This window comes from Schistocerca americana, chromosome 8 (genome assembly GCF_021461395.2).
Source record: "Schistocerca americana isolate TAMUIC-IGC-003095 chromosome 8, iqSchAmer2.1, whole genome shotgun sequence".
NCBI lineage: Eukaryota > Metazoa > Arthropoda > Insecta > Orthoptera > Acrididae > Schistocerca > Schistocerca americana.
Genome location: NC_060126.1, coordinates 117,530,761 through 117,557,223, shown reverse-complemented (window position 1 = coordinate 117,557,223; position 26,463 = coordinate 117,530,761). Strand labels below are relative to the sequence as shown.

At 45.7% G+C, this 26,463-nt stretch overlaps 1 protein-coding gene and 1 pseudogene across 2 annotated transcripts in view; both read right to left on the bottom strand.

Annotated features, from left to right (window-relative positions):
- Positions 1-26,463, bottom strand: part of LOC124544807 (calcium/calmodulin-dependent protein kinase kinase 1) — a 1,492,928-nt gene that overhangs the window by 319,377 nt on the left and 1,147,088 nt on the right. The gene's annotated exons all lie outside the window — the stretch shown is intronic.
- LOC124546337 lies at positions 8,421-8,538 on the bottom strand (annotated as a pseudogene).

Below are 26,463 nucleotides of genomic sequence, written 5' to 3'. Positions count from 1 at the left end.
CTGAGAGCTTTCACGCGTCTAGCAATATGGGGTGAAGCGCCATCCTGCATAAACATCGTACGTTCGAGCAGGTGTTTATCAGCCAAGCTGGGAATGATGCGATTCTGTAACATATCGGCGTACCTCTCACCCGTCACGGTAGCAGTTTTGCTGACCAGCGCCATCTGACGGAGATTTTGTGAACTTCTTTTTTGTTCTAATAAAACCCCATGTCATTCCAAGCATGTGTGTCAATTTTTACCTTTCTATCTGCATTATTCCGTGGTTTATTAAGTTTTCAAATTTATACTGACTTTTTGATCATCCTGTACTTCACGTAATCGTTGGCTGTAACGGCTTATGAGACCGGGAGAGTACCGTGATATGCCTGCCCGCATCATCACACTTCCATCTTCAATCTTAACCGTTGCAATGAATCAGTCAGGACAGTAGGCTTCTTTTGGCGCTCTCCAGACGTAAACCCGGACCGAGTGCCTTGGTTACTGATGCTCCAGCTAATCGGGACCCCACAATTGCCCTCTTTGGGAGTCTGATAAGTCTTTCATGGCACATCGACCTCGGCCTCTGAATGCAAATACGAAGTGTGCCCTACTCGTAAACAATCTTCACTGACCCCTAATCCGTACGGATCAAGTACAATCCAGCTCGACATGTGCCTTACCTGCGTAGTTGACCGTCAGACACAACCATCCCATTACTACCACTGTTCACATCATTTTTCCTATCCACTGTATGTGTCCACAGGTGGTGAATCCTGGATTTTTGAGTACGATCCTGAAACAAAGCGACAAAATGAGGATATATCCTCGGCCGAAAAAAGGCTCGAATCAGGAAATCAAAGACCAAAATAATGCTGATTCGCTTTCTTCACTGTAGTGTATCTTGCATAAAGAAATTGTCCCTGCAGGACAGACTGTCGACCGAATACTTTACAAAGAGGATATAAACATTTTGAAAAGAAAGGCATGTCCAGAAACATATTGTTTGGATGGAAAATAAGTTTGCATATCGTATGACTTTCCAATCACCCGCTTCGTCGTACATATCCAGCGGTGACAAAGGACTCTTATCTCTGTGTACAATACAGAAGCCTGTGATATGCGCGTTATTTGAAGTGCTCATTATCGGATTCTCCGCTACACGATGGTAGACGTCCGCTTCAAATTGGACAGTGCCGCGCTTTCATGGATCACCACAGTCCATTCCCCTACTTACGAACGTACCGTTTCCTCACTAATGTTGTTGTACACTCACAAAATTTGTACGTGGTGTCATAATTACAACAGGAACTGACGACAACGTCCTCTTCCCAACTGGAGTGCGAAATGTGAAGTGCGAGATAAGAAAGTGATCCGACCTTCAAACTTATTTTAAATTCAAACGGTACATTTCTGGGCACGATTTCCTTACAAAAACTTATTGTACTAGATCCCATCTACAACGCCTTTAAGACTGTATTAGGAACTGTGAATCAACCTGTATATTTACGATATTATGAATATAATGACACAATTCCAAAACTATATGTTATATCGCGCAACTCTTAACTCGCTATTCCACACAAAAATAAAGGGAAAATATTGAAACACGTTTAAGCGGAAACAGAAGAACTAAAAAGAAAGAAAAATACAGTCCCTTGTCTGTGTGTGTTAGCTCCCTCTGACATTCTAGTACTCAACTGGAATGAACAACGGTGGCGCATAACAATGTTACAAGTTAGCAATGACGTCACAGTGCAGGGAGAAGCACTCGTGATGGATTTTGAGCAAATGTAGTGGTGGCCCACCAAAATCGCGCGATAACTCTCCGCAGTGTTAGCAGCTGAGCAGTATTGACACGCACGTTTAAAACAAACAGGTGCAGACCCCGTGAATAACGCTCTCTGTTCTCTGCATCCCCACCCTCCCCCCCTCCCCCCGCCCTTTGCTGCAGTATTTACATCTACTATTCGCTTCGTTTTGGGTCGTGCAAGTTAAGTTCGTAATTCCCACTGTATCCGGTCTGGTGAATTATCCCACGAGCTAACGTCATCTGTTTACATCTGTTTCACCAAATGAAACTGTGTCCGTAGACCGAATAACGATATGCGACAAAATAAGGAGGACTGTCAAAGTCAGAAACGGTTACCACTGCGTGGGAATCGAACCCAGGCAGTTTGGCATGACATTCCGTCGCACTGACCACTCAGCTACCAGGGGCGGACTATAGAAAGGTGCAATTATATTTGGCCACACTCATGGCTATACGGTGTATGACGTTGCAGGATTTGTTGGTGTTTCTAGACGGACTGTTCAGCGTGTCTACAAGTAGTGGTGTAACAACAGTAATTACAAAACACGACGCCAAATTGTTGTCTAAAAAAGTATCTGGACTAAGAGGGACAGGAGACGCGTTTCACGGCTTGTGAATGAAAATCGCTTTTAAACCCCCAATGCTGTAGGCAGTGTGTGAAAGTCCATCCCCCACCCTGTCAGCGACAAAATTTTGCAACGGTAACTGCAGGCAATCAACATTTGGAGTCGGTCATCTCACAAGAGGCCATTGCCCATACAGGCACGCAAAGCTGACTGCCGGAACGTAAAGTGGTCTGACGAATCATATATTAAAATGGTGCACGTCGTCGAGCTCACCGATGGCCAAATGAAGAATTTGATACTGAATGTGTGCAAGAGCAGGTGCAAGCTGGGGGTGAGACATTGATGTTTCAGGGTATTTTTTATCATTAATTAGGCTAGCTCATTAATGTACCACCGATTAAACATTCTGTATGATCGGATGATGTCATTCACTCAACATCTGTATGATGTGTATGCTGTTGGTACTCTCATTTTTCAAGACAACAGCAGAGTTCATCGGGCAAGAAGAATATGTAATTGGTTTTCTGAACACCCCCCCGCCTCCTCCATCCTATTACATCTGATTGGCCTGCAACATTACCTGATTTGACACGCCATAGAAAATATGTGGGACACGTTGGAAAAGCGGGTAAAATGCCGACCTCAACGTCCCCGCAGTTTGTTGCAATTGCACAATGAAATCCTTAACTAATGGCTTAATCTGTACGTCATGTACCTGCATAACTTTATGGACACACTTCAAAATCGAATCCAGTAGATTATGAAATCCAAAAGTCCAGAAACTCTTGTGTATTCCAGTGGTACGTTGTCACAAAATTTCAAAGCTTTCGGTAAAAAACTTTCGGGGATTTGTGATTAGGAACATCTAAGTTCTGTATACAAGTACAATCGTTCATGTTCGTTTCTTCATAATCTCAAACCTTCGAAAGTTCTCGAAAGATTAGTTTGAAATTTTGGAATAACGTTGCATTCGAGTTCTCAGTTGTCTTTTGTACCTACTGGAACGCCATCTGGTATGTATGCAATATAATACGTAATATATATGATATAAAAAGTGAAACATTAGAAAATCGAATATTGGTTTTTTCAAAACTGTTAATCTCCGAGACTTCTTGACCGATTGCTTTGATATTTTGATACAACGTTGAATTCCAATACGAGCATGTTTTTAGATACCTATTTCCGCAATATATGAATATTTTAATACATGTGAAACATAAATACATTTCTATGTAATATATGAAAGCAAAAAGTTGTTACCAAAATTCTCAAGTCCGACCTTTCCAATTTACTTCAAGTTTTTACATGATATGTTACTGTAATAAACGTTACACGGGGGTGGGAGGAAATGGACGCAGAAAACGGGAACTAGGATATGGGCAGAAAGAGGCGGCAGGAGAAGATGGACACAGAAAGAGGGAAGTAGGAAGAGATGGACAAAGAAAGGGGGAGGGGGGAACGGACAGAGACAGGGAAGAAAAGAGACGAGGACGTATACCCAATTCAAATACATATACGAAACGTGTGCGTAGTCTTCTCTTTCTTTCCTATTTAAGCAGTCCGAGTCACAGCAAAGCGTGGGGAATGCAGTTAGAATTACATGATCATCAGCCATTTGAATCACTAAAGTTGTGATACTGAGTCAATAAATCAATTAATCTCTAGTTCGTTTCTAGACCCTGGCAGGATCTCGCCAAGTGATCACGCTCCAAATACCTCAGGTGGGATGGTACTGCGTGGCGAATATTTCCAGCACGCCCTACCGGCAGCTTCTAGCATGAAACAGTTCTCTCGTTTTTGCTGGAATCTGTTTTTTACTGAACATACAAATTGTTACAGAAATACGGTTTGAAGTTCGACGAGGTTGGAGGTAGCAGGTAAAAAATTATCTACACACATGTTAGCGGGGAATAATCTGTGCGCTTGTTTCACGCAGAAACAGCTTCAGTCCATTAGTCAAGTTTAATTAACTAGCTGATTAATCAGTATGTGCGAAGCGCTTTCATTTTCCGATACGCGGCCTGCGCAGCCTAACGGGGATAGAGGCAGCGGCAGAAGCGTGACGTCAGAAGAGCGGCTACGTTGGGAAGCCGCCTCACAGTTTACTGGAGCCGGTGCTGTGTGGCTCTGTTGTGTAACTACTCGTACACCACCTGTCCTTTGATGCTGCAACGATGCAGTTTTACTTTTCACTTTATTTCTTTAATTTTTTAAATTAATAAAAATAGAACACAGTTACTAAATCAGAATGCATTTTATGGCGCAGAAATACTCATTTTAAATAGAAACAGAGACAGTGAATAAATCTAAAAAAGGAAAAGTAATAAACATCATGATGAAAAAGATCGCTTCATTTATTTATCGTTCAACTAATTCATGGCGCTAGAGCCATAACTTCAGGGATAGATCCACACACACACACACACACACACACACACACACACACACATTATATATATATATATATATATATATATATATATATATATATATATATATATATATATAGCGTAGTGCTCAAACGCGACGTGGTATGGACTCAACAAGTCGTCGGAAGTACCCCGCAGAGGTACTGAGCCACGCTGGCTCTATAGCCTTCCACAATTGCGAAAGTGCTGCCGGTGCAGTATTTTGTGCAGAAACTGACCTCTCCATTACGTCCCGTAAAGTTCGATGAGTTGCATGTCGAGCGATATGGGTGGCCAAATCATTCGCTCGAATTGTCCGGAATGCTCTTGGAACCAACCATGAACAACTGTGGCCCAATGACATGGTGCATTTTCATCCATAAAAATTCCATTGTTCTTTGGGAACATGAAGTTCCTGAATGGTGGCAAATTGTCTCCAAGTAGCTCAATATAACGAGGACTCAGTCCATTTCATGTAAGCAACACTCACACCATTATGGAGCCACCACCTGCTTGCAAAGTGCCTTGTTGACGACATGGGTATGTAGCTTCGTGTGGTCTGCGCCACACTCGAACCCTGTCATCGGTACTTACCAACTGAAATCGGGACTCATCTGACCAGGCCACGGTTTTGCAGTCGTTTAGGGTCCAACCGAAATGGTCACGAGTCGAGGTGCTGCAGACGATGTCGTGTCGCTGAAAAACAAGCGCTCACAGCGGTGGTTGCGGCCATAGCGCACTAACGCTAAATTTCGCTGCACTGTCCTAACCGAAACGTTCTTCGTACGTCCCACCTTGATTTCTGCGGTTATTTCGCGCTGTGTTGCTTGTCTGTAAGCACTGACCCCGAAGATTGGCTAAAATTTACAGACGCGCGAAATTTGGCACGGACTTCAATACGAGATGCCTTTAATAGGTTCCACAACGAAACATTGTCTCGAAATTTTGTAGAAAATCCGAAGAAATTCTGGTCGTATGTAAAGTAAACAAGCGGCAAGACGCAGTCAATACCTTCGCTGCGCAGTGCCGATGGTAGTGTTACCGACGACTGTGCCGCTAAAGCGGAGTTATTGAACGCAGTTTTCCGAAATTCCTTCACCAGGGAAGACGAATGGAATATTACAGAATTTGAAACACGAACAGCAGCTAGCATGAGTTTCTTAGAAGTAGATACCTTAGGGGTTGCGAAGCAACTCAAATCGCTTGATACGGGCAAGTCTTCAGGTCCAGATTGTATACCGATTAGGTTCCTTTCAGATTACGCTGATACAATAGCTCCCTACTTAGCAATCATATACAACTGCTCGCTCACCGATAGATCTGTACCTACAGATTGGAAAATTGTGCAGGTCGCACCTGTGTTTAAGAAGGGTAGTAGGAGTAATCCATCGAACTACAGACGTATATCATTGACGTCGGTTTGCAGTAGGGTTTTGGAGCATATACAGTATTCAAACATTATGAATCATCTCGAAGGGAACGATCTATTGATGCGTAATCAGCATGGCTTCAGAAAACATCGTTCTTGTGCAACGCACGAAGTAATGGCCGCTATCGACAGGGTATCTCAGGTTGATTCCGTATTTCTGGATTTCCGGGAAGCTTTTGACACCGTTCCTCACAAGCGACTTCTAATCAAGCTGCAGGCCTATGGGGTATCGTCTCAGTTGTGCGACTGGATTCGTGATTTCCTGTCAGGAAGGTCGCAGTTCATAGTATCACTGAAGTGATATCAGGTGTTCCCCAGGGAAGCGTCCTGGGACCTCTGCTGTTCCTGATCTATATAAATGACCTGAGTGACAGTATGAGCAGTTCTCTTAGGTTGTTCGCAGATGATGCTGTAATTTACCGTCTAGTAAGGTCATCCGAAGACCAGTTTCAGTTGCAAAGCGATTTAGAAAAGATTGCTGTATGGTGTGGTAAGTGGCAGTTGACGCTAAATAACGAAAAGTGTGAGGTGATCCATATGAGTTCCAAAAGAAATCCGTTGGAATTCAATTACTAGATATAGTACAATTCTCAAGGCTGTCAATTCAACTAAGTACCTGGGTGTTAAAATTACGAACAACTTCAGTTGGAAAGACCACATAGATAATATTGTGGGGAAGGCGAGCCATAGGTTGCGTTTTATTGGCAGGACACTTAGAGGAAGCAACAAGTCCACTAAAGAGACAGCTTACACTGCACTCGTTTGTCCTCTGTTAGAATACTGCTGCGCGGTGTGGGGTCCTTACCAGGTGGGAGGATATCGAAAGGGTGCAAAAAAGGGCAGCTCTTTTTGTGCTATCACGTAGTAGGGGAGAGAGTGTGGCAGATATGATACGCGAGTTGGGATGGAAGTCATTAAAGCAAAGACGTTTTTCGTCTCGGTGAGATCTATTTACGAAATACCAGTCACCAACTTTCTCTTCCGTATGCGAAAATATTTTGTTGAGCCCAGCCCACATAGGTAGGAATGATCATCAAAATAAAATAAGAGAAATCAGAGCTCGAACAGAAATGTTTAAGTGTTCGTTTTTCCCGCGCGCTGTTCGGGAGTGGAATGGTAGAGAGATAGTATGATTGTGGTTCGATGAACCCTCTGCCAAGCACTTAAATGTGAATTGCAGAGAAGTCATGCAGATGTAGACAATTCTACGCAAATGCTGTTGCTCTCCGTCATTAAGTGAAGGTCATCAGCCACTGCGTTGTCTGTGGCGCAAAGTATTGCCTGAAATCTGGTGCTGTCGGCACATTCGTGACACTTAGGATCTCGGAATGTTGAATTCCCTAACGATTTCCGAAACAGAATGTACCGTGTGTCTAGCTTCACCTACCATTTGGCGTTCAAAGTCTTTTAACTATCATTATGCGACCGTATTCATGTGGGAAGCCTCTTAACATGAAATACTGAGTACAAATGACAGCTGTGCCAACGTACTGCCCTTTAGAAAAGGTATATCCTTGTGTAGGCAATACTACAGCCATCTGTATAGGTGCACATCGCTATCCGATGACTTCTCGCCTCAGTACTTAAACAAGAGCAAAACGTATTAAGATCATTAATCTCAACATTCTCGAAAAAGCGTCTGCCAGTGCATATCCTCAGTGGGAAACTAGAGTTGCGCCATCGAAACATTTTAACGGATTTGTATTGTTTGAATATAATAATCTATTCCATTTAATTTACTCCCTATTTGAACCATTTTACATATAGTCAATTGACATTATTCCCTGAAATCACAATTCTCCGTTCCTCCATTTCTGTGCGTGACCTGTGGAATTTTTATTTTTCGTAAGACCTATGCACCGTAATTTATGTATTTTACTTTTCTAATGATCTTTCGCAATAAATTGCTGTATAAATGCGATTTGTGTGACACATAGCATTGTCCTCCTTGTAGATGCCATCTTGCCGAGGAAAACAAACTACATGTATGTGTGCACATGGTACCCAAGAATAGCTGTCATAAGGCACTCCGTCATCAGGCCACGAGTGGCCCGTCGGGACCATTCGACCGCCGTGTCATCCTCAGTTGAGGATGCGGATAGGAGGGGCGTGTTGTCAGCACACCGTTCTCCTGGTCGTTACTATGGTTTTCTTTGACCGGATCCGCTACTGTTCGGTCGAGTAGTTCCTCAGTTGGCATCACGAGGCTGAGTGCGCCCCGAAAAATGGCAACAGCACATGGCAGCCCGGATGGTCACCCATCCAAGTGTCGGTCACGCCCGGCAGCGCTTAACTTCGGTGATCTGACGGGAACCGGTGTATCCACTGCGGAAAGGCCGTTGCCCAGATGTCATAAGACATACGCATAATTTCTTACTGTAATACTTCTGCTAAAGGGTTAAGCCTATATTGTAAGATTATACACAGTCGAGTCACATTAATGTGACCACCTCCAACGTTCAACGTGAACGTGCAATAATTATGGGGGAATATTAAGAGAATGTAACCAACCAGATTAACTAGACTGATTGTAAGACTGTAAGGAAGTCGTAGTAGATGTAAAAGAACACCACTTCATAAACCAAACATAAAAACGTTTACGTGCATAATTCATAACTGGGCAGTAGGTCTGACTAAAAAGAGAAATAAATGAATGAAAAGTAAGAAATAGAAAAATATAGAAGAGTGAGACAACTAAGTTTGAGGATAGCAAACGAACCCTTTATGAGAGAATGAAAATAACATGGGCACAGAGTAAAGCTAAGACAAAACTCTTAAAAAGCAGTTATCTGTGGTCAAATAGAGCATTAACACGAATAATAGTAACAATACTAATAATTATAATTATGATTATTATTATTATTATAGACTGATATGCGAACGTATGGGCGAGAGCAAGTGTCGCATCGTATGTCACTGCCAAGCAACACAGCTCTGTGAAACGTGGACCATACATAGAAAGAACTGCTACAGTATAACACAGAACCTGAAAGAAATACGCATGAGTCGAATAGAAATAACACTTTCATTCGTAGAAAACGATTACACTAAAGACGCACCAATTAATGCTGGTCCACTGTGTTATGGCGTAAAGACCGCACCGGCACGCCAGTCGGGAACGAATGAGAAGAAAAGGCTGTGAGAAGACGTCAGCCAGTCGCACACTGACCGACCTCCTTCCAGGACGACAACGCTACAGCAGTGCTCCCTAGGTGAAGACGATATAAGCGCTGCACCCGACTGCTGGCAACCACTCCGACAGCAGCTTCAACGTTAGCCACTTCGCTAGCCAACGCATCGTCGCCTCTATCATTAGCAATCTGTACGTAGCATAGTTAGAGAACAGCAGTCAGTTCAGTTGACAGACTTTTGTTAGAAGCGGTCGCTAGGACCAGAAGTGCTACTTGTGTGTGTCTATTCTGAAGAAGGCTGCTTGTTTTGTATGTCGCCCTTTGCTTGCAACATATCTGTGTAACTGCACTTGTTGATGATCATGTATAAAGGACTACAAGGATTCTCAGATCAAAGTTAAGTATTTGTACTTGTCTTGTAATAAAATTCATTAATATGAGGTGCTTAATTGTTTGTCTATTGAAACGTGTATGCAGGATTCCTAGACACAACAACCTGGACATTAGAAAAGAGGGGACATGGTTCTTAAATAGGGTGTGTGGTCGTCACGGACAGAGATGAGTGCTCTGGACTGTACTCCCATACTGGCCACAAGGTTGATAGGGACCTCTTGCGGCAAGGCGTTCCATTCGTCCACCAGTGAGGCTGACAACTGGTGCGTGGTCGTTGGTGCATATGGATGTGCTTCGAAACGTCTTGCCAACGCATACGGCACGTTCTCGATGGGATTTATGTCGAGAAGACGGGGAGACCCAATTCATCCGCCGAATATCCTTTCGTTCCAAGAAATACTCCGATGTGCAAAGCGGTCACGGATTGCCGTAATTACAAACTGAAATAGCGAGGGTAGGACTCGTGCTGCGAGCTTAATAGAAACTTAATTATGTACATGCTGAGTTCTAACAACCCTGGAATCGAGAATCGTGACAATTTTTACCTGTTATCGGTTTCGACGCTGGCAAAATAAGAGCACCAGGAATTCCAATATTTGGCAACAAGTTTTAATTTCAAGTTTTAAGTTTAAACTTCTTGTGTAATTTCGCATTCGCTATTCTAACTTTTCATTTAATTTGTTAAATTTTGAAGCTATATCATCACGCTGCGCAAACTGGCCATTGCAGATTCGTTGACTTCGTCTGCACTCGTCCCTGTTGCGATTAGTGGTAAAATTTGACGGAAGTCTCCAGTGAAGAAGACGGTACGGGCGCCCACTGGGCTATTATTGTTATGAAAATGTCGAATTGTTTTGTTGAACACTTCAATGAGTATTTTATGGGATACCGGAACCTCATCCAAATAATGGAAGTGCAATCATGAAACGAATTACCAGTATTGCTTTGCTTTGAAACATTACTGATGCTAGTGCCAGTGTGGTGCGGTAATCAGGCGGCCTTATGCCCATCACCGTCCGCCCTTGGTAGCTGAGTGGTCAGCGCGACAGAATGTCATACCTAAAGGCCCGAGTTCGACTCCCGGCTGGGTCGGAGACTTTGTCCTCTCAGGATCTGGGTATTGTGTTGTCCTTATCATCATTTCATCCTCATCGACAAGCAAGTCGCCGAAGTGGCGTCAACTCGATAGACTTGCACCAGGCGAACGGTTCGCCCTACGGGAGGCTCTACCCACACGGCATTTCCATTTCCATGCCTATCACCGCTAGATGGCAAAGGGATCGTTTTCACGATGGCAGGGGACTACACGTCATCGTATCTCAGCCAATTAGCACGAAACACTTGAAAATTCTATACACGAGCCTTCCTCGTGAATCACTCTACCTATTACTGCAAAGCAGATAAAGCCCCTACAGTGATTCCCATATTTGTGACAAAACAAGCAAGCAATGTAAGTTTGTAATGGCAAAAAAGTGATAGAATAGACAAATTAATAATTTTCGGACTTTTCCTGTAGTTGTACTGTGAAACCTAGCTTCTTGCCAAATTTAATGACCCTACGTCAGCGAGAAATACCCTCTAGTTTGTAATGAGTGTAAAAAAATCGCCATGTCTTTTTATTTCATCTACTCAGTAGCTTAAGGCATCGTAGATCTTAGTATGTGACATAAATTTCAACTTGATACGTCTACCCATTCCTACGAAAAAGTGGTACTAACAGACGGATGGACAATTAAGTTATCCCATAAAGTATACTATTTTGCCGAATGAGGTACGGAACCCTAAAAATGACGTCAGGGCGGAACACACCCCTAAAAGGCGCACACGGAAAAGCAGTAGAGTGTTAGCGGCAATGAACGGTAGGTGTGCCTTGTTCAAAGATTTGGGGTCATTACGCCCATGCAACATTATGCCTTCCCACACCACAACAGCTGGCCGGAGTGGCCGAGCGGTTCAAGGCGCTACAGTCTGGAACCGCGAGACCGCTACGGTCACATGTTGGAATCCTGGCTCGGGCATGGATGTGTGTGATGTGCTTAGGTTAGTTAGGTTTAAGTAGTTCTAAGTTCTAGGGGACTGATGACCTCAGAAGTTAAGTCACATAGTGCTCAGAGCCATTTGAACCATTTGAACCACACCACAACATCTTCACCATCAAAACCATCGTGTTTGACAATGTTGGACGTATCCTCATATGATGAGAGGTAGGAATGTACTGTAACGAGGAACATTGTCGAAAACGATCGTCTTGGTGTTGTAGGAGTGAGGTGGCACAATCTCCTAACCTTTGAACAAGTCACACACAGCGGTTAACGATATTATGACGTTGTGCTCCTTCCCATACGTGTCTTCTCAGGGGTGTATTTGGCTCTGACTACATTTTTTTTAAGTATGACAATCCGCGACCGCTTCGAACAGCGCAAGTTCGGAACGAGAAGAGGTTCGATGAATGGAGTAGTTTGCCCGTTGCCCGTACTTAAACCGATCACGTGTGCAATGCGTTGGGGAGACGTACTGAAGCACCTCCACTTGTGCCAACGAATATCCAGCACTTTTCTATAAACCAGTGTTGTAGTAGGTCGGCTCCCGTGTTAGTAACCAGCTGTTCATTGTTGATATGACTTCATCATTGGTGTTGCAGTGCCTTCCTTCAAGATGACCTTTGAGTTGGGAAAACTAGTAGAAATCATTGAGGGAACGTTCTGGTGAGTATGGAGGATGCGAGAACATTTCCAGGTTGAATCTTCCGACCTATTCCTCGGTAGTTCGAGCAGTGTGAATCCGATCATTGTCACCTAGGAAGAGAACTTTGCGAGACAGAAGTTCAGCACGCTTTCATTTGATAGAAGTAAATTCCTCAAGACGTTACAGTATATATCGGCATTGATTGTGATGTTGCGAGGCATGTAGTCAATGAAATATGGTTGCTATACCTTTCTCCCTTTTTCTGAGGGCGCTTTCTCCAGGTTTCTTTAATGCTTTGCCCTGAAGTTTTGTCTTAAGAGTCGATGATGGGCCCAAGTCTCATCCCCGGTGATAACCGTTTGAAGAGTATACCTCCCTCTGTATGACACATTTCCAGACACATTCTGCACGAATACATCCGTTTCTGCTTGTAGATATCAGTCAGCAAATATGGCACCCATCTTGCACAGTATTTGCGGAAGTGGGCGGTCTGTCACGATCTTTGTGATGACTGGGCGTCCAATTGTCATTCCAGAAGGTAGCCGCATTAGGGTGCCGTTACTGGTAACGCGACTATCTTCATTCACGACATGGTGAATTCAATAATAGCATCATCGCGTGTCGCTATATTTGGCCTTCCTGTGCGCCGTCCGCCACGTACATTTTCGCGCCGTTGCACAAACTGTACACGCCAACGTCGAACCATTCGAACGGTTGTACAGCGTTCCCTATACACAGAGGTTAACACACGATGGAGATCAACGGCGGAGCGCATCTCACGAGCGGACACACTCTGTAGTGGTTGCTCCATAATGACTGGCAGCATACTGACAAGATACTGCTGTATGCATTGTCAGTACATACCAGTAGAAGTCACCAGTCCTCACATTTCATGGGCACAGTAACTTGCGCAGAGAAATAAAATAAGGAAATTTACTTATTAGACGACCCTCGTACTTTCTACTTCACCTCCTGCTTGTGACGTCGACACGTATGCCTAAACTTTTGTTGTAACTCGTTGGTTTGCCATCGATTCCTATGAGAAAAATCTTCAGTAAATTGTTCGTAGTAACTATCTGTCTTCCCATTCATAATATATCCTCGAAGCTACTACCAACAATAGAAAATGTCTGGAAGGAATACGACCTCAAAGGAAGTTCCAAAGGCTTGAAAAGCGCTCCGTCTGTGTTCTGCTCCTTCCACATCTGAAGTGAGAGGAGAGCAAACCGGGCGTCGTGAGTTAGGCACGGTCGACGCGCTCCATCGACCGTCAGCTTTGTTCTGTCTTCCTGGTATGAGGGCATTTGTTGAGTTTGTATTCCTTTCAATATTTTAATACAGTGCGTGATAAAAGTGAAGCGCCTAAAGATATGGTGGGATATTAGTGTCATTTTGTACACATACGCAACATCGGGGTCTTGTAACTAATTGGATTTGGAATACTATGTGGCCCGTCGAATGGCCACCAGTGCATTGATGTTGTTCGTGTTTAGTGTTGTTACTGACCTTTGAAGGGTATGTAAGTGGTATGAAAAGCGCCAGATATTGACGGAATGTAATGTCCGGTGAGATGATGCCGCATACTCGTGAGAATAAGCATTATCAGCACCTGACGAGGTTCGAAAAGGGCTTCATTGGGAGTTTCGAATTGGCTAACTGGTCGAATCGTGGGGCATTCGCATGTGACAGTGGCCCGATGCTCGACTGCATGGGACCTTGAGGGCACGTAGCTCGTCGTCAAGGTTACGTCCGATCAAGTCAGACCATTCCAGAGGTGAGATAGGCGTATCGTGAAACGCAATCTGCTCCTTCCATCCGAGAACAACTAATGGACTCCCTTCAACATTTCGCGTTATCCCGTACCATTAAATGGAGACCAGCAGCCGGCCGGAGTGACCGAGTGGTTCTAGGCGCTACAGTCTGGAACTGCGTGACCGTTACGGTCGCAGGTTCGAATCCTGCCTCAGGCATGGATGTGTGTGATGTCCTTAGGTTAGTTAGGTTTAAGTAGTTCTACGTTCTAGTGGACTGATGACCTCAGAAGTTAAGCCCCGTAGTGCTCAGAGCCAATTGAACCATTTTTTGGAGACCAGCAGCCGGACTAGGGAATTAGCATTCCAGGCGTAGGATGCTATTACTGGGCAGCTCGGCTGCGTTTGGAGAAGTGCCGTAACAGGGAAGCATTGACTGGTGATGTTGTAGCATTGTGTTCAGCGATAAATCGCACTTCTGCTCTATCTAGGATGAACGTCGTTGGCGAGAATGGTGGCACGTGGGGAGACGTCCCATTCTCTTACAGTTTTGGAGAGGCATAGCCTTGTTATTTATGGCGTCATGGCATGGGAAGCCAGTGGGTATGTCTTAAGGTCATGACTGGCAGCGGTTGTTGGAACTCTGACGGCACAGTAGTACTTGACAGACAACCTGCGCCTTCACGTGTTTCTTTTTCTTTTACGTCGGTGTAGTAGTGTCATTTTTCGGCTGGACAATATTCGTTCACATATAACTCGTGTCTCCGTGAACTGTCTGCGTAATGTTGATGTACTTCCAGATCTGTCCTCGATATACCATGTGTATAACGAGCTCGGATATCGTCACCGTGCCAGAGCCAGTTTCTCTCTTGTCAAGGACCAGTTGGATAGCTCGCCTCAGCAGACGATGCAGCAGCTTTATGACACCTTTCCTCGACCGAATAAGTGTGTGTATCCAGGAAAGAGGCGATAAAAACGTCATACTACCAAGTTATTTATAAATTTGACTCGATTTTGTAATCACTCAAATAACATGTCATCCTTGCGTAGGCTTCCGCGGTCAGTCAGTCGACATAAAAGTTTTCTGGGTTTGGTACCACGTAATAATGTAAAAACTACTACTGCTGGAGAAAAACCAACGTTTCGGCCACGATTGCAGCGGCCTTCTAAGAAGAAGGCCGCTGCAATCGTGACCGAGACGTTGGTTTCTCTCCAGCAGCAGTAGTTTTTACATTATGATGCGGTACCAAACCCAGAAAACCTTATGTCAACATGTTATCCTATTCAGCTTGTGAATTTTTATCTCATTCCTCTTCCCCTTCTGGCTGCTTCACATGCTTTTTCGGGCACAGTAGATCTAATAATTCAGCCAAAATATCCTCCTAGTGGTGCCGACGTTTCACAGCGCAAGCGATAGTTCCCTTGTCAGGACGATTATAAGGCTGTTTCTGGACATGTGGGGGGAGGGAAGGAGGGAGGGGGCTGTCTTGGCGGAGAAACTGTGCTGTATATGTTCTACTGGTATCATTACTCCACCTGGGAGCTCCAGTACAAGATCCGGAACTCTGAACTCACCTCCAGCTCGCCATCTTAGCCCCCAAAATGGGCAACAAAAGTTAGTCCCTTTATATTTCCACAATGTCTCCTCCTACCAATTACATTCTTTTGAGTTTGGGCACTAATTAAAATGTACAGCATGCTTAATATTTCAGTAATGTGCAGACATATTCGCTTATTTATTATATGAATGGAGTTGTAAGACGTGTGAATTTTGCTCACATTGCTACGCAACCGTTTGTTGGGTTTTAATTGCACCTACTTCATCTTATTTGAGTAATAAACAAAACGCATGCACTGTCGATCTACAAACAAACGTATTTCCTATTCAGCTTAAACGAAGTTCGTACTATTACTAATACTCCCAATTCTTGATTACAGTGATGCTTTTTTTTAAGGAAGTTCATACGAGAGTTTACGCCGGATGCCAATGGCATACATTGTGTCGTTCGTTTTGTCGACAACATTTCTCCTGCCCCCCATGAACCATGGACCTTGCCGTTGGTGGGGAGGCTTGCGTGCCTCAGCGATACAGATGGCCGTACCGTAGGTGCAACCACAACGGAGGGGTATCTGTTGAGAGGCCAGACAAACATGTGGTTCCTGAAAAGGGGCAGCAGCCTTTTCAGTAGTTGCAGGGGCAACAGTCCGGATGATTGACTGATCTGGCCTTGTAACATTAACCAAAACGGCCTTGCTGTGCTGCTACTGCGAACGGCTGAAAGCAAGGGGAAACTACAGCCGTAATTTTTCCCGAGGACATGCAGCTTTACTGTATGATTAAATGATGATGGCGTCCTCTTGGGTAAAATATTCCGGAGGTAAAATAGTCCCCCATTCGGATCTCCGGGCGGGGACTACTCAGGAAGACGTCGCTGTCAGGAGAAAGAAAAGTGGCATTCTACGGATCGGAGCGTGGAATGTCAGATCCCTTAATCGGGCAGGTAGGTTAGAAAATTTAAAAAGGGAAATGGATAGGTTAAAGTTAGATATAGTGGGAAGTAGTGAAGTTCGGTGGCAGGAGGAACAAAACTTTTGGTCAGGCCAATACAGGGTTATAAATATAAAGTCAAATAGGGGTAATGCAGGAGTAGGTTTAATAATGAATAAAAAAATAGGAATGCGGGTAAGCTACTACAAACAGCATAGTGAACGCATTATTGTGGCCAAGATAGACGCGAAGCCCATGCCTACTACAGCAGTACAAGTTTATATGCCAACTAGCTCTGCAGATGACGAAGAAATTGAAGAAATATATGATGACATAAAAGAAATTATTCGGGTAGTGAAGGGAGACGAAAATTTAATACTCATAGGTGACTGGAATTCGAGAGTAGGAAAAGGGAGACAAGGAAACATAGTAGATGAATATGGATTGGCGGGAAGAAATGAAAGAGGAAGCCGCCTTGTAGAATTTTGCACAGAGCAAAAGAATCATAAAAGAAGGTTGTATACCTGGAAGAATCCTGGAGATACTAAAAGGTATCAGACAGATTATATAATGTTAAGACAGAGATTTAGGAACCAGGTTTTAAATTGTAAGACATTTCCAGGGGCAGATGTGGATTCTGACCACAATCTATTGGTTATGAACTGCAGATTGAAGCTGAAGAAACTGCAAAAAGGTGGGAATCTAAGGAGATGGGACCTGGATAAACTGAAAGAACCAGAGGTTGTAGAGAGTTTCAGGGAGAGCATAAGGGAACAATCGACAGGAATGGGGGGAAGAAATACAGTCTAAGAAGAATGGGTATCTCTGAGAGATGAAGTAGTGAAGGCAGCAGACGATCATGTAGGTAAAAAGGCGAGGGCTAATAGAAATCCTTGGGTAACAGAAGAAATATTGAATTTAATTGATGAAAGGAGAAAATATAAAAATGCAGTAAATGAAGCAGGCAAAAAGGAATACAAACGTCTCAAAAATGAGATCGACAAGAAGTGCAAAATGGCTAAGCAGGGATGGCTAGAGGACAAATGTAAGGATGTAGAGGCTTGTCTCACTAGGGGTAAGATAGATACTCCTACAGGAAAATTAAAGAGACCTTTGGAGAGAAGAGAACCACTTGTATGAATATCAAGAGCTCAGATGGCAACCCAGTTCTAAGCAAAGAAGGGAAGGCAGAAAGGTGGAAGGAGTATATAGAGGGTTTATACAAGGGCGATGTACTTGAGGACAATATTATGGAAATGGAAGAGGATGTAGATGAAGACGAAATGGGAGATAAGATACTGCGTGAAGAGTTTGACAGAGCACTGAAAGACCTGAGTCGAAACAAGGCCCCGGGAGTAGACAACATTCCATTAGAACTACTGATGGCCTTGGGAGAGCCAGTCATGACAAAACTCTACCATCTGGTGTGCAAGATGTATGAGACAGGCAAAATACCCTCAGACCCAAAGAAAGCAGGTGTTGACAGGTGTGAAAATTACCGAACTATCAGTTTAATAAGTCACAGCTGCAAAATACTAATTCTTTACAGACGAATGGAAAAACTGGTAGAAGCGGACCTCGGGGAAGATCAGTTTGGATTCCGTAGAAATGTTGGAACACGTGAGGCAATACTAACCTTACGACTTATCTTAGAAGAAAGATTAAGAAAAGGCAAACATACGTTACTAGCATTTGTAGACTTAGAGAAAGCTTTTGACAATGTTAACTGGAATACTCTCTTTCAAAGTCTGAAGGTGGCAGGTATAAAATACAGGGAGCGAAAGGCTATTTACAATTTGTACAGAAATCAGATGGCAGTTATAAGAGTCGAGGGGCATGAAAGGGAAGCAGTGGTTGGGAAAGGAGTGTTGTAGCCCCTCCCCGATGTTATTCAATCTGTATATTGAGCAAGCAGTAAAGGAAACAAAAGAAAAATTCGGATTAGGTATTAAAATTCATGGAGAACAAGTAAAAACTTTGAGGTTCGCCGATGACATTGTAATTCTGTCAGAGACAGCAAAGGACATGGAAGGGCAGTTGAACGGAATGGATTGGTTGGTTGGTTGTTTGAGGTTAAAGGGACCAAACAGCAAGGTCATCAGTCCCTTGTTTCAAATAGACTCCATTCTGCTAACGGGACATCTCAGTATAGTCAGAAAAATAAAACGGATAAAGGGGAAACGTAAAAGGGCAGTCACGTTGTCATTAGTAAAAACAAATGAGGGAAGTTGGCAAGAGAACGAACCCAACACTATGCTGAAACAGCATAGGCAGGACCACCTGTGACTTAAAAGGTACAACTGCTATAATGCAGAAAGTACGTATGGGAATAGAAAAACTAACCAAGCCTTAAAAAGAAGGGGTGAAAACAGAGTAAAAGGGAAAGAAAAGAGGATTCCTGTCAGGGAAGTGAATCGGGAATCTCTGAACACTGCCTACAGTGGGAGACACCCAAACACTCACCGCCCTGCCCCAACACCAGAGGGAGATTAAAAACTTTAAAACTGAGAATAAAAACCACTCTCCCGGAGGAAACCTAGAACCAGAGAGACCATCCGGGAATCGTCAGCCAACATCAAAGGTAAAGTGTGGGGGAGTCTGTACTTAGCACGCAGAGCCAAAAGAAGGGGGCATTCAACCAAAATGTGGGCCACTGACTGGAAGGCTCCACAACCACATAGCGGGGGTGGCTCATCACGCAAAAGGAAACCATGGGTCAACCTGGTATGGCCAATGCGGAGACGACACAGTGTGGTCGAGTCCTTGCGGGAGAGGCTAAAGGAAGAACGCCATGGGCCTGTATTCACCTTAATGGCACGAAGTTTATTAGACAGTGGAGTAGCCTCCCAAGAATTGGCCCATGACTGTGCAAAGTGGGATTTGATGTGAAGCCGTAAATCCGCTGCAGGAGGGGTTACAGAAAACGGGGGGTAAGTAACTGCTCCCCCAGCCAAACGATCAGCGAGCTCATTACCCGGGATACCCACATGGCCCGGGACCCATAGGAAGTCAATGGAACAAGCAGCACGGTGAAGATCAGCGAGATGGTCATGGATGGCAGAGACCAAGGGATGGCGCGAAAAACACCGGTCAATAGCAAGAAGGCCACTCATCGAGTCCGTACATAACAAAACGCGGTTGTGTTGGGATTGTTTAATAAAGGTAAGGGCCCGGGAAATTGCCATCAATTCCGCAGTAAACACCCCACATGAGGGTGGCAGTAGATGATTTTCCGTTCCAACAAAGGACGTGAAGGCATACCCAACATGATCAGCAGATTTAGAACCATCAGTGTAAAAAACAACAGCATCCCGAAACTCCCATAAAATTTGGCGGAAAAAGGAACGGAACACCACCGGGGGGATGGAATCTTTCGGACCGCGGCGGAGATCCATCCGAATTCGAGGCCGAGGAACTAACCAAGGAGGGGTGGAGGGGAGGGAGCGAGGAAGACAGGACAAAGAAGGAAGCCGAAAATCACGGGTAAGAGACGCAAGGCGCAGCCCAACCGGTAAACCCGCCCGAGGGCGGGAGTCAGGTGGGCGACGCCCATGGTTTGGGAATACGATAGAATAGGAAGGATGAGCGGGAGAAGAACGGATAGTAAGGGCATAAGACACCAGAAGCTGGGACCGCCGAACAGAAAGGGGGGGATCCCAGCTTCAACCAGGAGACTATCAACAGGGCTAGTAGGGAAGGCACCGGTGGCCAAACGGATACCACGATGGTGGACTGGATCCAGCACGTGCAGCGTGGAAGGAGCAGCTGAACCATAAACTTGACAACCATAGTCCAAACGTGACAGAACTAGAGCACGATAAAGACGGAGGAGGAGGGAACGGTCCGCACCCCAGGAGGAGTGGGCAAGGAAGCGAAGGACATTGAGTTTACGGAAACATCCTACCTTCAGGAGTCTGATATGGGGCAGCCAAGTGAGCTTGTTGTCGAAAAGAAGACCTAGGAAACGAAACTGTGGAACCACAGGCAATCTTTGTGCAGCGAGATAGAGCTCTGGATCAGGGTGGACCGTAGTACGGCGACAGAAGTGGACCACCCGCGATTTTAAAGGAGAGAATTGAAACCCGTGGGAGAGGGTCCATGCAGAGGCACGCCGTATAGCCACCTGGAGCTGCCGTTCTGCAGATGGCATCGAGGAGGAACTAACCCAAATGCAGAAATCATCCACATACAGGGCAGGGGCGACCAAGGGACCGACAGAGGCCACAAGTCCATCGATAGCAATGAGGAAAAGAAGGACACTCAAGACAGAACCCTGTGGGATGCCCGTCTCCTGGGTCCGTGGAGAACTAAAAGCAGTACCAACTCGAACTCTGAATGACCGATGGATCAGGAACTGGCGGATAAAAATCGGGAGTGGGCCCCGAAGACCCCACTGATGAAGGGTTAGTAAGATGTGATGGCGCCAGGCCGTGTCATAGGCCTTGCGAAGGTCAAAAAACACTGCAACCAAATGGCGGCGCTGGGAAAGAGCCTGCTGAACTGCGGATTCCAAGCGAAGCAAATGATCGATTGGAGATCGTCCCTCTCGAAAGCCACACTGGTAAGGGGACAATAGATCCCGAGAGTCGAGGACCCAAGTGAGCCGACGGGCTACCAGCCGTTCAAGTAACTTACAACCAACATTGGTCAAACTAATTGGCCGATAGCTGTCAACAGATAGGGGGTTCTGACCAGGCTTAAGGACAGGAACCACAATGCTATCCCTCCACTGAGAAGGGAAGTCACCCTGGAGCCAGATACGGTTAAACACCCGAAGAAGATGGTGCCGTTGTGGAGCACTGAGATGTTGAAGCAGCTGGTTATGAATGGAATTTGGGCCAGGAGCCGTATCATGAGAAGCAGATAGAGCAGAAAGAAATTCCCATTCAGTGAAAGGTTCGTTGTAAGATTCTGACTCACAAGTGGTGAAACATAAGGTGACAGCTTCAGCCTGCTGTTTTTGATGAAGGAAAGCAGCTGGATAGGAGGCCGACGCTGATGCCACTGCAAAATGGGTCGCAAGATGTTCTGCGAGAACTAATGGGTCCGTACAAATGCCATCTGGGAGGTGAAGGCCTGGGAGGGTGGACTGCCGATGGCAACCTTGGAGAGAGCGAAGTGTAGCCCATACCCGTGACAGAGGGACAGTGGAACCAAGGGAAGAAACGAATCGTTCCCAACATATCCGCTTGCTCTGTTTGATTAAATAACGGGCTTTAGCGCGAAGGCGCTTAAAGGTAGAAAGGCTGGCTACAGATGGGTGCCTCTTAAAGTGTTGCAAAGCTCGACGGCGATCACGGATGGCAATGGCAATGGCCGTACTCCACCACGGGACTTGCCGACGACGAAATTGTCCAGATGAGCGCGGGACAGCAAGGTTAGCAGCGCGAACAATCGCGTCAGACACGTCACGTAGGACGTCATCAATACAACCCGACAAAGAGGGAGAAAACTCGACCTGTGCAGTATATAGAGGCCAATCGGCGCGTTGGAAAGACCAACGAGGTAACCTCTCCATCGGGGAGCGGGAAGGGAGCGTCATAATCAACGGGAAATGGTCACTATCACAAAGGTCGTCGTGTGGCGACCAGTGTAATGAAGGGAGGAGAGAGGGAGAAGAAAGAGAAAGATCAATGGCAGAAAAGGTACCATGACCAGCACTGAAATGAGTAGGGGAGCCATCATTAAGAAGGCACAGGTCGTGGTCTGCAATAAATTGGTCGATAAGAAGACCTCGTCTAGATGGAAAGGCACTGCCCCACAAAGGATGATGAGCATTAAAATCCCCAAGGAGGAGGAAGGGAGGAGGAAGTTGCTGAAGAAGGGTGGTTAAGGCAGCAGGTGTAAGAGTCCTGTCAGGAGGGAGATAAAGATTGCATACTGTGACTGCAGAGTCTAAGTGGACCCTAACAGCAACTGCTTCCAATGTAGTTTGGAGAGGAATCCACGTGCTAGCAATGTCTGTACGGACCAACGTACAAACGCCACCAGAAGCCCGCAAGGGTCCGACCCGATTTCGACAGAAAACACGGAACCCACGGAGGGTCGGTGAGTGAGCATCAGTAAAATGAGATTCCTGGAGAACCACACAAGCTGCTGAGTAGGACGAAAGAAGGGATTTCAATTCCGGAAGGTGACGATAGTAGCCATTACAATTCCATTGGAGAACCACAGAACGATGGTTTAAATGAGGGCTGAACACGCTAAATCCAGTCATACCGCCGGGTCCCCACCTGTCACCGACAAGGAGGGGGCGACATCCATAAACGACAGGTCAGAATCCGGTTGTGAAGCCGGGGAAGGGACCTCCGGTGACACCAGAGGCTCTTTGTCCCGGGACTTATGTTTCTTCTTCTTTTCAGGCTGAGATCGAGGAGGGCTGTGTGGCATAATGGAGCCAGCTGCAGCAAGATCAGGAACAGAAAGAGACCGGGCGACCTGGGGGCCGATAGACCGCGGCTCTCGCGGTCGCCGCGCTGCAACAGACCTTTGACCTGGAAGGTGCCGGGAAGGGGCATCCCGGGAGAGGCGCCCTTGACCGGCAGACGCCGAAGGAGTGGGACACTTCTCCGCCTGGGGAGGGGGAGCGGCGCCCAGAGGAGAAGGTGTGGGAGCCGCAGGGGAGGGGGGAAGGAGAGGGGTCCGGGACGGGGGTAAGGAAGGGGGAGGAAGGGACGAAGATGTAACCAAGGCGTAACTAGATGTCATGGACACAGGGTGCAATCGTGCATATTTCTTACGGGCCTCTGTGTAGCTTAAACGATCAAGAGACTTATACTCCTGTATCTTTTTTTCTTTCTTATAGACTGGGCAATCTGCTGAACGTGGAGAATGACTACCATGACAATTTACACATACAGGAGGGGGAACACAGGGACTCCCCTCATGGAGTGGACGTCCACAGTCACCACAGAGAGGGTCCTGGGTACAGCGAGAAGACATGTGGCCAAAACGCAAGCACTTAAAACACCGCATAGGAGGTGGGATGTACGGCTTCACATCACAGCGATAGACCATAATCTTAACTTTCTCAGGAAGGGTATCCCCTTCAAAGGCACCAGTATCAATACGATTATCTTTAGGACCCTTCTGAACACGCCGAACAAAGTGAACACCCCGCCGTCCGAGATTGTCCCGAAGTTCCTCATCAGTTTGAAGGATGAGGTCTCTGTGAAAAATCACACCTTGTACCATATTTAGAGACTGGTGAGGGGTAATGGACACGGGAATTGTGCCAAGATGGGTACAGGCACGAAGGGCCGCAGATTGGGCAGCCGAAGCAGTTTTTATCAGTAATGAACCCGACCGCATCTTGCTCAGGGAGTCCACTTCGCCGAACTTGTCTTCAATGTGTTCCACAAAGAATAAAGGTTTGACACCGGTGAAAGTATCTCCATCAGTCCTGGTGCAAACTAGATAACGGGGGAAAGGTTTTGCCCCTAGACGACGGGCCTGACCCTCCTCCCAGGGGGTAGCCACGGAAGGGAAGGCCGAAGGGGCAAGAGAAGCAGCACTTGAGGAATCAGTACCACGCAGAGAGACGGCCGCAGAAGAGCGGCCAGAGGTTTGGACCCTTATGCGTTTCATCTGCATAGCGTCCGCCCTGATACCACCCACTCCGATCAGGGGCTCTCCTCACGGGCGCCACCCAGCCACAGCAAGGGCCGTCTGGCACGGCGGCCATTGCCGGGAGTTCCGATGCTCCAGGATGACGAGCAACCACTCCAAGGCATGCATGAGGAGGTCACAGCTCAGGTATCAGAAGTGTGATCCCTGTGTGTTCAGGGGGCTCAACCAAAAGGGTACATAGCGACCCCACCACACGGGCTGGCTACCGTGCTGGCTATGCACCCTAGCATCAGACAACGACGTAGAAGAAAAGGTGGAATATACTAGGAGGGCACACGTCGGAGACACTAGGTAAGGTGCTCTTCCCCAAATGGCTCACACTACGGAAAGAGAAATTTTGGAATGGAGGTCAAACCCCAGAGGGGGACCAAGGAATGCCAAAAGGAGGAGATGATTACGCAACAAAGCCAGAGTGTAAAACCAACAGAACCAGGAGGATAGTGGGGGCCAACATAAGCAAGGACACCAATAGAGGGAGAGGAGAGGAGAGGGCGAGGGGAAAGGGGTATGGAGGGGAAAGGAGGGGAAGGGAAAGGAAATGCAGCCCGGGAGAGAAAGAGGGCTGCAATGGCTCGGGGCCCCGTGCTCGCCACGCACGTATCCACGAAAGAGTTGTGGACCCCCTGGGGGGGAACGGAATGGACAGTGTCTTGAAAGGAGGATATAAGATGAGCATCAACAAAAGCAAAACGAGGATAATGGAATGTAGTCAAATTAAATCGGGTGATGCTGAGGGAATTAGATTAGGAAATGAGACACTTAAAGTAGTAAAGGAGTTTTGCTATTTTGGGAGTAAAATAACTGATGATGGTCGAAGTAGAGAGGATATAAAATGTAGATTGGCAATGGCAAGGAAAACGTTTCTGAAGAAGAGAAATTTGTTAACATTGAGTATAGATTTAAGTGTCAGGAAGTCGTTTCTAAAAGTATTTGTATGGAGTGTAGCCATGTATGGAAGTGAAACATGGACGATAACTAGTTTGGACAAGAAGAGAATAGAAGCTTTCGAAATGTGGTGCTACAGAAGAATGCTGAAGATAAGGTGGGTAGATCACGGAACTAATGAGGAGGTATTGAATAGGATTGGGGAGAAGAGAAGTTTGTGGCACAACTTGACTAGAAGAAGGGATCGGTTGGTAGGACATGTTTTGAGGCATCAAGGGATCACAAATTTAGCATTGGAGGGCAGCATGGAGGGTAAAAATCGCAGAGGGAGAACAAGAGATGAATACACTAAGCAGATTCAGAAGGATGTAGGTTGCAGTAGGTACTGGGAGATGAAGAAGCTTGCACAGGCTAGAGTAGCATGGAGAGCTGCATCAAACCAGTCTCAGGACAAGACCACAACAACAACAACAACAACAACACGTTCAGATAAACGTAGCAACTTTCGTACTCTACTAGTTCTACCACTCTCTCAACCGTTTCTTTCTTTCTCAATTACTTTCGTCTCATACACTTCCTGGTTGAACAGCACAACAGGAACACCCAGTCTGGAGCAGGATCTTCTCTACCTCACTACATAACACAGCCGCTTTCTTAGAAACATTTTGAGAATTTTCACTGCTGTCCAGTTTCAGGAGACAGGTAATGGCATCCGTTTTATCATAATAGCTCCCCCCCCCCCTCCCTCCTCCCACGCCACTCACCATTTCACTTCAGTTCCCTCTTAATTACAGACGCCTTCCCTTTGTTAACAATGAACACAACTGTTACTTCACTCTTCTTCTCCGTCTTCATTGCTCCTGTTTCTAATTGTATTAAACGTGACTATAAATGTACTAACCTAATAAACTTTATGTTACTGCAAATGTTTGTTGTTATTGTTATTACACTGGATGGGATCCTCAAGGACGAAAGTAACTTTCGCATGATATGCCACTCCCACAACTCATTGAAAATTGGACAATACATGCAAATAAGTGCTACAGTATAGTTCTGTACTGTGCAGGAGGTAAGTGAAAGATATACGTAGTGAGGCGAACAGAAGTGACACTTTTCTTCAAAGATAATAATCGCATTCAAGTCACCGCAATTCATGAAGGTTCACTGCCACATTACGAGCTGCTTGACATGGCTTATAATAAGCTGCGAGAACCACGGACGGCAGTGCAAGCTCTGCAACGAGCTCCCATGCTGGTCACAAGATTAATAGGGAGTTCTTGCCTTAGGGCGTCCCATTCCTCCATCAG